At 45.0% G+C, this 17,552-nt stretch overlaps 1 protein-coding gene across 3 annotated transcripts in view; it reads left to right on the top strand.

Annotated features, from left to right (window-relative positions):
- PTPRA (protein tyrosine phosphatase receptor type A) overlaps nucleotides 1-17,552 on the top strand; it is a 163,189-nt gene that overhangs the window by 62,541 nt on the left and 83,096 nt on the right. For 2 of the 3 annotated variants that reach the window (XM_075346471.1, XM_075346479.1), the window contains exon 2: nucleotides 16,790-16,865. The gene's annotated coding sequence lies outside the window, so the exon portion shown is untranslated. Of the gene's footprint in view, nucleotides 1-13,009; nucleotides 13,148-16,789; nucleotides 16,866-17,552 lie in introns of all 3 variants that reach the window. The other variant, XM_075346487.1, reaches the window with a different exon arrangement.

The following is a 17,552-nucleotide window of genomic DNA, read 5'->3' as shown; positions in this document are numbered from 1 at the left end:
ACACAAGTTGGGAGGGGGAGGGATTGTGAAGATGTAATTTACCCTCTCACTGTATATGCTGTGATACTATGTCATGATATGCATATTTCCCTGGTTGTATTAGTTGTAATTCATGTATTTCCTTGGGGGAGCTACTGATCTCAATGTGTCTCTCTCATACAATTGTAGTCTTGGCATCTAATGTGATTATGTAAATAGCCTGTCCTCTTCTTTCCAGAGTTGTGTATCTAATCTGTAATTGAATTGGCCAGTGAAGGAATAGTCATTGTTCTGCACAGCAGGGGATCCCTTCATCTACTGTGGCTGGCAGACATATCGGAGCCCTGTGATGGACCAAACCATTGATGATAGGATGTGTGACCCCCACCCCCTGAACATGGTGGGCTGGTCAAGGAGCACAGACAATGCATTTCCCTTTTTGTAACTTCAGAGTGAGCTGAAACTTGAAGGGAGCAGGAGCTCCAGCCTGTGTGGCTGTGGACACGGACGGAGCTAGGCCTGTGTGGCGGCCCGTGGGATTGTGTGGAACTCTTTGGACTACTGTAAGGACGATTGCTTTGTAATCCGGTCCGAGGATTGTCGGGAAGGGCCCCCGAATCTGTTTTACGTGGACTTATCGTGTGCTGTTCCAGTGTTCTTGTGAATAAACCTGTTGGATCGTTCCTCGGCCTGTTGTATCTCCTTGCTCTGCTGTACACCCCGTCACACTATAATACTGCCTTCTATGCACAAGAATATAACTACTATAATACTGCCCCTATGTACAAGAATATAACTAGTATAATACTGCCCCCATGTACAAGAATATAACTAGTATAATACTGCCCCTATGTACAAGAATATAACTACTATAATACTGCTCCTATGTACAAGAATATAACTACTATAATACTGCCTTCTATGCACAAGAATATAACTACTATAATACTGCCCCTATGTACAAGAATATAACTAGTATAATACTGCCCCCTATGTACAAGAATATAACTACTATAATACTGCCCCTATGTACAAGAATATAACTACTATAATACTGCCCCCTATGTACAAAAATATAACTACTATAATACTGCCCCTATGTACAAGAATATAACTACTATAATACTGCCCCTATGTACAAGAATATAACTACTATAATACTACCCCCTATGTACAAGAATATAACTACTATAATACTGCCCCCTATGTACAAGAATATAACTACTATAATACTGCCCCTATGTACAAGATAACTATTATAATACTGCCCCTATGTACAAGAACATAACTACTATAATACTGCCCCCTATGTACAAGAATATAACTACTATAATACTGCCCCCTATGTACAAGAATATAACTACTATAATACTGCCCCCTATGTACAAGAATATAACTACTATAATACTGCTCCCTATGTACAAGAATATATCTACTATAATACTGCCCCATTAATAAAACATACAGACTGATCTGTGTGTTTCTGGCGGAGCGCTGTGTGACTTATGAATTATTTTCTCTTCCGTATAATTCTTGCTCCTTCTTGATGTTCCTGTGATCCTCTCGGCTGTTTCGTTACCCCCCCCACTCCCTCCCAGAGGTGCCTTCTTTGAAGAGCTCAGAATCTGTGTTGGTGCTGCAGCCCTCGGCTCCGGGGGTCTTGCGGCTCTGTGACCTCTTTACATGAATTAGTCAGTTACACCCCCTCCGTGTCTAATTGATTTCTCTATCTGCTGACCCCGCTCTTTTCTCTGCGCTTCGCTTTCGTTACATCAATGACTTCTACATAAGGGGATATAAAAAGATTGGGAATATCGGATGAGCTTAGTGCCGATGGTGGTGCATGATAGCGGTATTTTTTATTTTTATAGTATTTTTATCTTGCTTTATTGTAATGTGTGCTTGTAAATGTGTGTGTGTGTGTGTGTGTGTGTGTGTGTGTGTATATATTTTATATATATATAATATATGGTATATATATACGCACACACACACACACACACACACACATATTATATATATATATATATATATATATATATAGTTTTTAGAGTATTTTAGAGTATTTTTTTTTATTATTGATCAACAACTATGTTCTCAATCAACCCAAAGGACTCATAAATATCAAAGCTTAATATTTTTGGAAGTTGGAGGGTTTTTTTTTTAGATTTGGCTATCTTAGGAGGATATCTGTTTGTGCAGGTAACTATTACTGTGCAGAATTATTAGGCAACTTAATAAAAAACAAATCTATTCCCATCTCACTTGTTTATTGTCACCAGGTAAACCAATATAACTGCACAAAGTTTAGAAATAAACATTTCTGACATGCAAAAACAAAACCCAAAAAATTAGTGCCCAATATAGCCCCCTTTCTTTATGGTGACACTCAGCAGCCGACCATCCATAGATACTGTCATTGCTTGATCTGTTTCCGATCAACATTGCGTGCAGCAGCCACCACAGCCTCCAGACACTGCTCCCAGAGGTGGACTGTTTTCCCTCCCTGTAGATCTCACATTTTGAGGCACCACAGGTTCTCTATGGGGTTCAGATCAGGTGAACAAGGGGGCAGTGTTATTATTTTTTCATCTTTTAGAGCTTTACTGGCCAGCCACGCTGTGGAGTAGTTGGATACATGTGATGGAGCATTGTCCTGCATGAAAATCATGTTTTTCTTGAACGATACCGACTTCTTCCTGTACCACTGCTTGAAGAAGTTGTCTTCCAGAAACTGGCAGTAGGTCTGGGAGTTGAGCTTTACTCCATCTTCAACCCGAAAAGGTCCCACAAGTTACTCTTGATGATCCCAGCCCATACCAGTCCCCACCTCCACCTTGCTGGCGTCTGAGTCGGAGTGGAGCTCTCTGCCCTTTACTGATCCAGCCTCTGGCCCATCCATCTGCCCATCAAGAGTCACTCTCATTTCATCAGTCCATAAAACCTGTGAAGAATCAGTCTTAAGATATTTCTTGGCCAAGTCTTGACGTTTTATCTTCTGTTTCTTGGTCAGAGGTGGTGGTTTTCCAGGCTTCCTTACCTTGTCCATGTCCCTGAGTATGGCACACCTTGTGCTTTTTGATACTCCAGTAACGTTGCAGCTCTGAAATATGGACAAACTAGTGGCAAATGGCAACTTGGCAGCTTCATACTTGATTTTCCTCAATTCATGGGCAGTTATTTTGCGCCTTTTTTTGCCCAAAACGCTTCTTGCGACCCTGTTGGTTATTTGCCATGAAACGCTTGATTGCTCGGTGATCACGCTTCAAAAGTTTGGCAATTTCAAGACTGCTGCGTCCCTCTGCAAGACATCTCACAATATGGACTTTTCAGAGCCCGTCAATCTCTCTTCTGACCCATTTTGCCAAATGAAAGGAAGTTGCCTAATAATTAAGCACACCTTATATAGGGTGTTGATGTCATTACACCGCACCCCTCCTCATTACAGAGAGGCACATCTCCTGATTTACTTAATTGGTAGTTGGCTCTCAGCCTATACAGCTTGGAGTAGGACGACATGTATAACAAGTGTCATGTGACCAAAATACTAATTTTCCTAATAATTCTGCATACAGTGTGTATGTATGTGTATATATGCGTATGTATGTATGTGTGTGTATATAATATATATATTATGGACTGTGTAAAGTGAAACTGACTCAGTTGCCCTTAGCAACCAATCAGATTCCACTTTTCATTCTTCACAGACTCTTTGGAAAATGAAAGGTGGATTCTGATTGGTTACTAAGGGCAACTGAGTCAGTTTCACAGATCCAGTTTTCACAGATCTCCCTATGTGTGTATATGTGTGTGTGTGTGTGTGTATATGTATGCATATGTATGTATATATATATATATATATATATATATATATATATATATATATATATATATATATATATATAAAATATATTTTATATATATATATAATATATTTTAGTGTATATGTGTGTGTGTGTGTGCGCGTATATATATATTCTGTGTGTGTGTGTATATATAATATATTATTTTTTAGAGTGTTTGTGTATGTATATATGTGTGGGTATGTATGTGTGTGTGTATATATATATATATATATATATATATATATATATATATATATATATATATATATATATATATATATATATATATATATATATAATATTTCTCATGTGTGTGTGTGTGTGTATATATATATACACTCATAATGTATATGTGTGTGTATATATGTATATATATAATATAATATATACACGCACGCACTGGCCCCCACTATGGGTTACGCTGCCGTCTTTTCTCCCCCGCCCCGTCAGACCTCTGTGCAGCTTGTATACCGCCCTGTATAATGCCGTTAGTATACGGACACTCGATAGCCAGTGAGTGATTTTTCTCTTTTATTATATCTTCCTCCCAGAATAGCTGTGTCCGGATGTGGAGCTCGTCCAGCTGTGGCCAGATCTATGTTCGGTTTTCAATGGCGACATTATTACATTATGAATCGCTGTTTCCTGCTGAGGATCTCATTGTGTTTGATGCTGTCCAGCTCATGTGTCTCCCTCCTCCGAAAAGCTGCATCCCACCCATCTGTCCTCTGCGTGCCTATGCATCCTCGGAATCATGGCTGTCCGCATGTTGTGGGGTGGCACTTTTTGGCTGATGTAAATCACGTAATTAAAGCGTGCGTGGTGTAGCTTGTTTTGTGTTTTTTTTTTGGGTGGGGTGCTCTTGGGGATATCTGGTAGTGGACAGCTTGGATGAAGCTGCTCGGTTTGGACACTCTTGATTGGACAGATTGTCATTTTTACTTAAAACCCACATCTGCTAAGAAATGGGTGAAAGGAGGAGGGTTCGCCCGATTGACGAGCAGACATCAGTACAATTGACCTGTGTGACAATTAGAGATGATATCACAGGAGCTGATGACATCACTAACCATGTAGACTACCGATACAGTGCCTACAAGTAGTATTCAACCCCCTGCAGATTTAGCAGGTTTACACATTCGGAATTAACTTGGCATTGTGACATTTGGACTGTAGATCAGCCTGGAAGTGTGAAATGCAGCAAAAAAGAATGTTATTTCTTTTTTATTTTATTTTTTAAATTGAGAAAAGTTTATTCAGAGGGTCATTTATTATTCAACCCCTCAAACCACAAGAATTTTGTTTGGTTCCCCTAAAGTATTAAGAAGTATTTCAGGCACAAAGAACATTGAGCTTCACATGTTTTGGATTAATTATCTCTTTTTCCAGCCTTTTCTGACTAATTAAGACCCTCCCCAAACTTGTCAACAGCACTCATACTTGGTCAACATGGGAAAGACAAAGGAGCATTCCAAGGCCATCAGAGACAAGATCGTGGAGGGTCACAAGGCTGGCAAGGGGTACAAAACCCTTTCCAAGGAGTTGGGCCTACCTGTCTCCACTGTTGGGAGCATCATCCGGAAGTGGAAGGCTTATGGAACTACTGTTAGCCTTCCACGGCCTGGACAGCTTTTGAAAGTTTCCACCCGTGCCGAGGCCAGGCTTGTCCGAAGAGTCAAGGCTAAGCCAAGGACAACAAGGAAGGAGCTCCGGGAAGATCTCATGGCAGTGGGGACATTGGTTTCAGTCAATACCATAAGTAACGTACTCCACCGCAATGGTCTCCGTTCCAGACGAGCCCGTAAGGTACCTTTACTTTCAAAGCGTCATGTCAAGGCTCGTCTACAGTTTGCTCATGATCACTTGGAGGACTCTGAGACAGACTGGTTCAAGGTTCTCTGGTCTGATGAGACCAAGATCGAGATCTTTGGTGCCAACCACACACGTGACGTTTGGAGACTGGATGGCACTGCATACGACCCCAAGAATACCATCCCTACAGTCAAGCATGGTGGTGGCAGCATCATGCTGCCACCACCATGCCAAAAATAGTCTTGGTGAAATGGTGGAAGGGGATGAGGGTAAAGCCAACCTGCTGAATGACTTTTTTTCTACGGTTTTTATACAAGAAAATGCCATGGCAGATGACATGACCAGTGATACCATAAATTCACCCTTGAATATTACCTGCTTAACCCAGCAGGAAGTACGCCGCCGCCTCGAAATCACTAAGGTTGACAAATCTCCGGGCCCGGATGGCTACACCCCAGAGTACTACAGGAATTGAGTTCTGTGATAGATAGACCATTATTTTTAATCTTCTCAGATTCCTTAATAACAGGGTCGGTCCCACAGGACTGGCGCATAGCAAATGTGGTGCCAATATTCAAAAAGGGGACAAAAACTGAGCCGGGAAATTATAGGCCGGTAAGTTTAACCTCTACGGTTGGTAAAATCCTTGAGGGTTTCTTGAGAGATGCTATACTGGAGTATCTCAAGAAAAATAACCTTATGACAGAGTATCAACATGGGTTTATGAGGGATCGATCCTGTCAAACTAATTTGATCAGCTTCTATGAAGAGGTAAGTTCAAGCCTGGACCAGGGAAATGCAGTGGATGTTGTGTATATGGACTTTTCAAAAGCTTTTGATGCGGTGCCACACAAAAGGTTGGTACATAAAATGAGAATAATGGGGATAGGGGAAAATATGTGTAACTGGGTTAAAAACTGGCTCAGTGATAGGAAACAAAGGGTGGTTATTAACCCCTTCACGACCATGGACGGATATATCAGTCATGGATCGTGTCCCGGTAAGCCCAGCTGACATGTGTGCCTACATGTTCCGAGTGGAATCGCATTCCACCCTGAACATTAACCCCTTAGATCTCGCTGCCAAAGGCTGGCAGCGAGATCTATATGCGCGCGGCCATCTTTTTTACTTACCGCCGCCCCCTCCGGACGTCACGTGAGTGATCACGTGACGTTCGGTGGTTGCCATCGTAGCACAGGGTCATGTGATGACGCCTGGTGCTACGAAGTTTCACTTTCATTCTTCCTCGGCACGGAGCAGTGGAAGAAAGAAAGTGACTATTTCTGCTGTTTACAGCGGTATAGCTGTGATCAGCAGATAGCGATCAGCGATCGGATTGCTGATCGCTATAGCCCCCTAGGGGGACTAGTAAAATAAAATAAAAAAAGTAAAAAAAAAGTTTTAAAAAATTAAAAAAAAAACAAAACCTAAAAGTTCAAATCACCCCCCTTTCCCCCCATTGAAAATTAAAGGGTTAAAAAATAAATAAATATACACATATTTGGTATCGCCGCGTTCAGAAATGCCCGATCTATCAAAATATAAAATCAATTAATCTGATTGGTAAACGGCGTAGTGGCAAAAAAATTCCAAACGCCAAAATTACGTTTTTTGGTCGCCGCAAGTTTTACGCAAAATGTAATAACAGGCGATCAAAACTTAGCATCTGCGCAAAAATGCTACCATTAGAAACATCAGCTCGAGACGCAAAAAATAAGCCGTCTCTGAGCCATAGATCCCAAAAAATAAGAACGCTACGTGTTTTGGAAAATGGCGCAAAACGTGCGCCACTTTTATTGGACAAACTTGTGAATTTTTTTTAACCCCTTAGATACAAGTAAACCTATACATGTTTGGTGTCTACAAACTCGCACCGACCTCAGGTATCATACCCACACATCAGTTTTACCATATAGTGAACACCGTGAATAAAACATCCCAAAAACTATTGTGCCATCACACTTTTTTTGCAATTTTTCCACACTTGGAATTTTTTTGCTGCTTTCCAGTACACCATATGGTAAAACTTATGGTTTCATTTAAAAGTACAACTTGTCCCGCAAAAAACAAGCCCTCATATGGCAAGATTGGCGGAAAAATAAAAAAGTTACGGCTCTCGGAAGAAGGGGAGCAAAAAACAAAACCGCAAAAACGGAAAGTGCCCCGGGGCTGAAGGGGTTAATGGTACGTACTCGGACTGGGTCTCAGTTCATAGTGGGGTACCACAGGGGTCAGTATTGGGCCTGCTTCTTTTCAACATATTTATAAATGACCTTGTTGGGGGCATGCGGAGTAGAATTTCAATATTTGCAGATGATACTAAACTCTGCAGGGTAATCAATACAGAGGAGGATAATTTTATATTACAGGGAGATTTATGTAAATTGGAGAATTGGGCTGAGAAGTGGCAATTGAAGTTTAATGTAGATAAATGTAAGGTCATGCACTTGGGTAGAGGAAATAACATTTATGATTATGTACTTAATTGTAGAACACTGGGTAAAACAGACACAGAAAAAGACTTGGGTGTATGGGTGGATGGTAAACTTCACTTTAGTGGCCAGTGTCAGGCAGCTGCTGCCAGGGCTAATAAAATAATGGGATGTATTAAAAGAGGTAGAAGTGTTCATGAAAAAAATATAGTTCTACCTCTGTACAAGTCACTAGTGCGACCGCACGTAGAATACTGTGTACAATTCTGGTCACCGATATATAAGAAGGACATAGCTGAACTGGAGAGGGTGCAAAGAAGACCACCAAGATTATTAGAGGAATGGGTGGGCTGCAATAGCAAGACAGGAAAAACGAAGGCTTAGGGGGGATCTAATCACAATGTATAAATATATGAGGGGACAGTACAGAGACCTTTCCAAAGATCTTTACACCTAGGCCTGCGACTGGAACACGGGGGCATCCGCTACGTCTTGAGGAAAGAAGGTTTAATCATAATCACAGACGAGGATTCTTTACTGTACAAGCAGTGAGACTATGGAGCTCTCTGCCGCATGATGTTGTAATGAGTGATTCACTACTAACATTTAAGCAGAGCCTGGACGCCTTTCTTGAAAAATGTAATATTACCAGTTATGTATATTAGATTTTATGACAGGGTATTGATCCAGGGAACTAGTCTGATTGCCGGATGTGGAGTCAGGAAGGACATTTTTTCCCCACTGGAACTTGTTCGCCACATTGGTTTTTTTTTGCCTTCCTCTGGATCAACATGTTAGGCTACGGGTTGAACTAGATGGACTTAGAGTCTCCCTTCAACCTTAAAAACTATGATACTATGCTGTGGGGCTGTTTCTCAGCCAAGGGGCCTGGCCATCTGGTCCGCATCCATGGGAAGATGGATAGCACGGCCTACCTGGAGATTTTGGCCAAGAACCTCCACTCCTCCATCAAGGATCTTAAGATGGGTCGTCATTTCATCTTCCAACAAGACAACGACCCAAAGCACACAGCCAAGAAAACCAAGGCCTGGTTCAAGAGGGAAAAAATCAAGGTGTTGCAGTGGCCTAGTCAGTCTCCTGACCTTAACCCAATTGAAAACTTGTGGAAGGAGATCAAGATTAAAGTCCACATGAGACACCCAAAGAACCTAGATAACTTGGAGAAGATCTGCATGGAGGAGTGGGCCAAGATAACTCCAGAGACCTGTGCCGGCCTGATCAGGTCTTATAAAAGACGATTATTAGCTGTAATTGCAAACAAGGGTTATTCCACAAAATATTAAACCTAGGGGTTGAATAATAATTGACCCACACTTTTATGTTGAAAATTTATTAAAATTTAACTGAGCAACATAACTTGTTGGTTTGTAAGATTTATGCATCTGTTAATAAATCCTGCTTTTGTTTGAAGTTTGCAGGCTCTAACTTATTTGCATCTTATCAAACCTGCCAAATCTGCAGGGGGTTGAATACTACTTGTAGGCACTGTGTATATGGGCATGATGACATCACAGTCTTTGCTATGAAGTTTCAAGAGACTGATGACATCACTTTATGTATAGCCTATTAACTAACAATGGACAATGACCTCACTATATAGACTTCTCCTATGGGCCTGATGACATATCAGTGTATGCTATCAATTTGCCAGAAACTGATGACATCACTCTTTATGCAGCCTATGAATTAACAAGGGGACAATGACATCACTGACCTGCTTTTTGATTGACAAGGGGATAGTGACATCACTAACCGTGTAGAATACTCTTATGGGCATGATGACATCACAGTGTTTGCTATGAATGTACAAGACACTGATGACATCACTCTTTGTGCAGCCTATGAATTTACAAGGGGACAATGATATCATTGACTGTCTTTTTAGTTAACATACAGATAGTGACATCACTAACCATGTACACTACTCCTAAAGGTCTGATGTGATCGCTTAGTGTTTCCTATGAATTTGCAGGATTCTGATGACATCACTTTGTCCAGCCTATGAACTAATAAGGGGACAGTGACATCACTGACTGTAACCTACATCCCTCTGTCGATAAATTATGACCTCATCGGGTACAATGACATCACTAATTGTGCAGCCAATCATGTAACTAGGACTGTGCTGACATCACTTAGTGTTGCCTGTAAATGAACAAGAGGGTGGTGACATCACTGTGTGCAGCCTATGGATTAACAAGGAGACAATGACATCACCCTCCGTGTTGACTTTTATGTAGCTGCTACATCTTACCCATAAATCACTAAGAGGCGGATAATATGGCTGTATGTGCAACCCGTGAATTAACAGGACGACAGTATCACTAACGCAAAGCATAGGTAGTAAGGGCACGGTCACGTAGTATTGGCTGTGAGTGAAGAGGCTGATGACATCACTGACTGTGCGGCCTATGAGTGACCAAGTGGAGGGTGACATCACTGATGATGTAGTCTGTGAATTAACCAGAAGTCGATGACATCACTGACTAACACCAAGCCGGGGGAATTGATTCTGCTGCCCATGAATTAACAAGTAACGGATGACATCACTGACTGTGGAACGAGTGAATGAATTACAGGAGATGACTTCACGGACTGTGTGTAGTTCATGAATTATCCAGCAGATGATATCCCGGACTATGCAGCTAGGTAACAAGAAGCCATTGGAATAGTCACTGATCCTGATGACATCACCGTATGCTCAGCCTATGGGGCGATGACATCACTGTATGCTCAGCCTATGGGGCGATGACATCACTGTATGCTTTGCCTATGGGGCGATGACATCACTCTATGCTCAGCCTATGGGGCGATGACATCACCGTATGCTCAGCCTATGGGGCGATGACATCACCGTATGCTCAGCCTATGGGGCGATGACATCACCGTATGCTCAGCCTATGGGGCGATGACATCACTGACTATAGGTTTGCGCAACAAATGGAGGCAATGACATCACAAACTGTGCAGCATTTTTTAAATGACAAGGTCAACAGTGACATCACTGACCCATTTACATATGAAATATGCAAAGGATGAGGACATCACTGTCTTGGTGTACTGCATAATAACAAGGGGGCTATGACATCACTAACTTCAGCCTATGAATACAAGTGAAGTGACGTTATTAATGGTGAAGATTGGATTCACAAGAAGTTGATGACATCACTGACTGCTTACTAGTGACAAAAAGATGACATCACTGACGGCTTACTGTTAAAGGAAAAATGGTGATATCACTTACTGGTGAAGGGAAAAAATGACATCACTTACGGCTTACTAGCGGCGAAAATAAGATGACATCACTGATGGCTTACTAGTGAAGGAAAATGATGACACCACTGACTGCTTACCAGTGAAGGAAAATGATGACATCATTGACTGCTTACTAGTGATGAAACTAAGATGACATCACTGACTACTCACTAGTGAAGGGAAAATGATGACATCACTAATGCCTTACTAGTGAAGGGAAAAGATTACATCACTGTTGGTTTACTAGTAAAGGAAAAATGGTGACATCACTGACTGCTTACTAGTGACGAATAAAAGATGTTATCGTTGACTGCTTACTACCGTGTTTTTCCAAAAATAAGACCCTGTCTTATGCTTTTTTTTGCCCCCCCCCAAAAAAAGCACTAGGGCTTATTTTTGGAGGATGTCTTATTTTTGGATAAACATGGTTGGGGGTAAGTTTACCCCCCCCCCAAAGAAAAAAAAAAAGCAGACTCTTTCCCCCCCCCCCCCCCCCCAACTTCCCAGGAGACTCATACTTAACAGACTTGGACGTCTGCGTGGCTCCCAGGTCCTCCCTGTGATCTCCGGTGGGTGCTGCACGCTTTCCTCACACACACACACACACCACATCCAGCGTTACAGAATACTTCCGTCCGCAGGGAATGATGGGAGGAAGTCACGTGTGTCCGCAGGTCCTGTTGCAGCAGGTCCTTGCACTCCACCGCACTGCCTCTCAGGATTCTGCCGGCCAGAAGAAATTGGTGTCACTGGATGTGGTGAGAGCTGATGTGTGCGGGGGTGCGATCACTGCAGCTCCTCTGCTCAGTGTCAGGTGAGTGTGATTGTGGGGTGTCCGCTATCTATAATGAAGTGTCCTGCAGTATCTAACTTTTTTAGCTGCATGGACACTTTATTATTGAACTGCGACTAGGACTTATTTTTGGGAGAGGGCTTATATTTAAGCCTTGCTCCGAAAGTGCTGAATATCCCTGCTAGCGCATATATTTGGGGGAGGGCTTAATTTTGGAAAAACACAGTCGTGACGAATAAAAGAAGACATCGTTGACGGCTTACTAGTGATGAATAAAAGATGACATCATTGATGGCTTACTGGTGACTAATATAAATATGATATCATTGACGGCTTACTGGTGACGAATCAAAGATGACATCACAGACGACTTACTAGTGAAGGGAAAAAGATGACATCATTGACTGCTTACTAGTGATGAAAATAAGATGACATCACTGACTACTTACTAGTGACGAAAATAAGATGACATCACTGACTACTTACTAGTGACGAAAATAAGGTGACATCACTGACTGCTTAATAGTGAAGAATAAAAAATGACATCACTGCTTCCTATTGAAGGGAAAAAGATGACATCACTGACGGCGTACTAGTGAGCGAAAAAGATGACATCACTGACGTCTGACTGTTATTAATGAGTTGATGACATCACCACTGCTCTGCGCAGACTCTGTTTGGCCAGTATTGCTTTATCTTCCCCCTCTCCACACATAGGGGCCATACAGGGGCACATTTTAGGGTAAATGCTGGTGAAACCTCTGCGATTTCCCCTTCTCGCCTTTGGCGTCACCTCCCACTGCAATTGTTAATTAATTGATCACTCTGGATTCTGAATGAGACAAGGTTTTTGGGTTGTTTTTTTTTTTCAGCCTTTGTCTTAAATGGAATCGTACGAAGCAGATGACTAATTAACAGGACGTAAAATCTATCCCCCCCCTTGTGTTGGTGCGTGGAGCGGTTCCAGGAGACTGTCCCTGCCGGGGATCTGGACCCGCTCTATACAAAAGGTGCTTTATTGGGAAATTAAGCAATAACGCGGATGCTAAAGCTGCGGTGGCTAATCTTCTCATTAACCCATTCATTACCCAGGGTGCCAGCCAACACTCTGCCATTGTGCTCGGTGCGGGCAGAGTCTCCCAGAAAGTGACTGGAGGAGTAATGAGATGTCTCGCGGCCGAAAAAATGTAAAAGTGAAGACACTATACAGCGTTCCTTAGCATTGTAAGATTCCTGCTTTGTCAATAAGTGGGAATCGTGTTGAGACTGGAAAACCAAACACATGAAGGTTTGCTGAAACGCTCCCCGACCGTGACCCTCCTCTGCGAGCGAAACCGGCCATATAATATACTAATACTGAACTGATACATTGTAACAAACTGTCAGCACAAGCGGAATAGTTGTCTGTCTTTGTAGTGAAATTGCAGCGTTGGGTCAGGAGCACGTTTGTGTGAATATGAGCTCGCAGGTATGTGAAGAGGAGCTACAGTGCAGAAAATCTTAGAAAGTCGCAAAAGTTGTGACTGTGCGGGGGGGGGGTAATTGTGCTGCGGTCTGTGCGGGGGGGGATTGTGCTGCAGTCTGTGCGGGTGGGGATTGTGCTGCAGTCTGTGCGGGAGGGAGATTGTGCTGCGGTCTGTGCGGGGGGGGGGGGGGATTGTGCTGCGGTCTGTGCGGGGGGGATTGTGCTGCGGTCTGTGCGGGGGGGTGGGATTGTGCTGCGGTCTGTGCGGGGGGGGGATTGTGCTGCGGTCTGTGCGGGGGGGGATTGTGCTGCGGTCTGTGCGGGGGGGGGATTGTGCTGCGGTCTGTGCGGGGGGGGATTGTGCGGCGGTCTGTGCGGGGGGGGGGGATTGTGCGGCGGTCTGTGCGGGGGGGATTGTGCTGCGGTCTGTGCGGGGGGGGATTGTGCTGCGGTCTGTGCGGGGGGGGGGGATTCTGCGGCGGTCTGTGCAGGGGGGATTCTGCGGAGGGATTCTGTGGCGGTCTGTAGGGGGGATTCTGTGGCGGTCTGTGCGGAGGGATTCTGCGGCGGTCTGTGCAGCGTTTCTGCTGCAATTTTGTTTGATTCTGTGACATCTTCAAAGTTGTGATTGATATATGTGGATATGGGGCGACACGGCAGGCCTGTGGCTATGGGGGCGGCACGGCAGGCCTGTGGCTATGGGGGCGGCACGGCAGGCCTGTGGCTATGGGGGCGGCACGGCAGGCCTGTGGCTATGGGGGCGGCACGGCAGGCCTGTGGCTATGGGGGCGGCACGGCAGGCATGTGGGTATGGGGCGGCACAGCAGGCCTGTGGCTATGGGGGCGGCACGGCAGGCCTGTGGGTATGGGGCGGCACAGCAGGCCTGTGGCTATGGGGGCGGCACGGCAGGCATGTCGGTATGGGGCGGCACACATTGGAAACGCCTGACCTGCCCGGTTTCCAGGGATGAGTGGAGCACAGATAGGCCAGGATGTGAGAGCGGGATATTAATAGAGTGCAGAGGAATTCCTGCTCGGAAATCCAGGCTTTACCCCTGACATGACGCAGACCCCGGCTCTGTCACTTCTTCTGCCGGGTTCTGATCCCGCTCATGGACTGTGACGCCAGCGCATGCACCGTCCTCCCTAATCCTGTGTTCTGCGTCTCCGTCTGATGATGTCACTGGTTCCTGCACAGCTATGGGCTTATTACAGGCCAGAAGCGGCTGATGTCAGTCACACAGGAAGATAAGTGTTCCATACAGTAATGGTGGAGGGGGTGTGGACTTCCTGGCTGTCATTTATAGTCAGAAACAGCCGAGTACAGAGGATAGGTAATTGTAATCCACCGTGTAATGGGATCTCTCAGCTGGCTACTGTCCTGAAGGAGTTACTGAGTGATGTCATCATCCTCTTGTTTATACACAAGCTGTGTGACTAATGATGTCATCAATCCTTTTATTAATTCATAGTTTGCATTTCCTATAAAACTTATGAATTAAAAAAGGGAGGATGACCTCCCCAAAAGGGCAGCCTGTGAATTAACCAGGGGAAGGTGACATCAGTGATGACCTCACTGGCTAGAGGTTGAGGGCCTCGCTTGGCGGAGGTGGGAGGGCCTCGCTTGGCGGAGGTGGGGGGGCCTCGCTTGGCCAGAGTTTGGGGGCCTCGCTTGGCCGGAGGTTGGGGGCCTCGCTTGGCCGGAGGTTGGGGGCCTCGCTTGGCCGGAGGTTGGGGGCCTCGCTTGGCCGGAGGTTGGGGGCCTCGCTTGGCCGGAGGTTGGGGGCCTCGCTTGGCCAGGGGTCGGGGGCCTCGCTTGGCCAGGGGTGGGGGGGCCTCGCTTGGCCAGAGGTGGGGGGGCCTCGCTTGGCCAGAGGTGGTGGGGGGGCCTCGCTTGGCCAGAGGTGGGGGGGGGGCCCTCGCTTGGCCAGAGGTGGGGAGGGGCCCTCGCTTGGCCAGAGGTGGGGAGGGGCCCTCGCTTGGCCAGAGGTGGGGGGGGGGCCTCGCTTGGCCAGAGGTGGGGGGGGGGCCTCGCTTGGCCAGAGGTGGGGGGGGCCTCGCTTGGCCAGAGATGGGGGGACCTCGCTTGGCCAGGGGTTGGGGGGGCCTTGCCTGGCCAGGGGTTGGGGGGCCTCATTTACCGTACAGCCCGTTACAAGGTGCTGATGACATCAGTAGTGAATCAGTGACCTCATCAGGGAGGGTGATGAATGTTCTCCTTTGTATTGTTGAGCACAGACTCTGCATAGCGATTGTAATTTGCATGAATTTTTAGACTCACAAGGTCTATTAAATGAGAAGTTAGGTTTAGTCATTTGTTTTCACCTGAGGGCCGAACATGTTATAAGACAACCCGGAAATCAGATGCAGTACCGCATTTCACCACTAGAAGTGTCGTCCCTGAGCCTTCCTTCAGGGCTCTGCCCTCCTTTCTCGGGTGGATTGAGCCGTATTATAACCTTAGCTGTGACTTGGCAGCCGTTACTGTTTATAGGGGGACAAAATATGTCCATAATGGGGGTACACAACTTTTTTTTTTATAGAACTTTTATTAACATTTATTAAGGCAAGAAAAGTTTTGTCATGTGACTGCAGCGGTGGAGAAGTCTCCGTCTAGCCCTCATTCTTGGGAAGTTTCCCTGGAAGCCGGGATTCCAGGATGAGTCATGTGACCTTTTGTCTTCTCTTTCAGTTGGAGACAATAAGTGAGCTATTGGCTTCTACTTTAAAGAAAATGAATGTGGACCTGTCCCAAAAGCCCACGCATCGTCCCTCGTACGGCAGGGCTGGAAATCGGGAGTTAACCCTTGATTTTCTAGGGGTTGTAAAAAATGGATTATTTTGGACTTGGGAGTCAGATTACATTCCAAAAAATGCTAGTTTTCCTACTCTGACTCTTCCAGACAATGCCCTACATGGGGCCTTCTTCAGCTCCGGATGGCACCCTACACCCAACACCATGGTCAATGTATATCCGCACCAAATCTAACCAACACGAAAGTGAAAATGGACCCAACTGTCCCAGTTCTTCTCTCCTTTACAAAGGAAGAGCAAGCCCAGTTTATAGATTTATGGGTCGGAGAGATTGACATATAGAGGGTCCTTACTTTTTATTCTCCTTTTGACGCCCTCTATCTTCCTTGGATTTGAGAATAGTGACCAGAACTCAACCTTTTACTTCTTGCAGGTGAGGAGATCAAGGTTCCCACAGATGGTTCTTTATGGAATACAAGACTGACGGCTGAGCTGATCCTTCACGTACGGTAAGGCCACCGCTTCTTTGATCTTTGGGCTACTTCATGATTCATGGTCACGGTTCTGTTTCGGAGCATTTGTGAACATTTTTCGGTATGCAGCTTAGACACAGTAAGTTGGGTTTTTGATATGCTACTAGTAGACGTTAGGTTGGGTTTTTGGTGCGCTGCTAGGAGACGTTAGGTTTTTGGTACGTTGCTAGGAGAGGTTAGGTTGGGTTTTCGGTACATTGCTAGGAGAGGGTAGCTGGAGTTTTCGGTACGCTGCTAGAAGGCAGATTGGGTTTTGGTGCACTGCTAGGAGACGGTAGGCTGAGTTTTGATACGCTGCTAGGAGATGTTGGGTTTTTGGTGGGCTGCTAGGAGACGTTAGGTTAGGTGTTTGTTACGTTGCTAGGAGAGGTTAGCTTGAGCTTTCGGTACATTGCTAGGAGAGGGTAGGTTGGCATTTTGGTGCACTGCTAGGAGATATTAGTTTTGGGTTTTTGATGTGCTGCTAGGAGACGGTAGGCTGAGTTTTGATGCGCTGCTAGGAGATGTTGGGTTTTTGATGGGCTGCTAGGAGACATTGGGTTATTGGTGTGCTCTAGGAGACCTTGGGTTTTTGATGGGCTGCTTAGGAGACCTTGGGTTTTTGATGGGCTGCTTTGGAGACCTTGGGTTTTTGATGGGCTGCTAGGAGACCTTGGGTTTTTG

The sequence above is a fragment of the Anomaloglossus baeobatrachus genome, chromosome 1, assembly GCF_048569485.1.
Source record: "Anomaloglossus baeobatrachus isolate aAnoBae1 chromosome 1, aAnoBae1.hap1, whole genome shotgun sequence".
NCBI classification, from domain to species: Eukaryota; Metazoa; Chordata; class Amphibia; order Anura; family Aromobatidae; genus Anomaloglossus; species Anomaloglossus baeobatrachus.
This window is presented reverse-complemented; position numbering and strand designations above follow the sequence as displayed.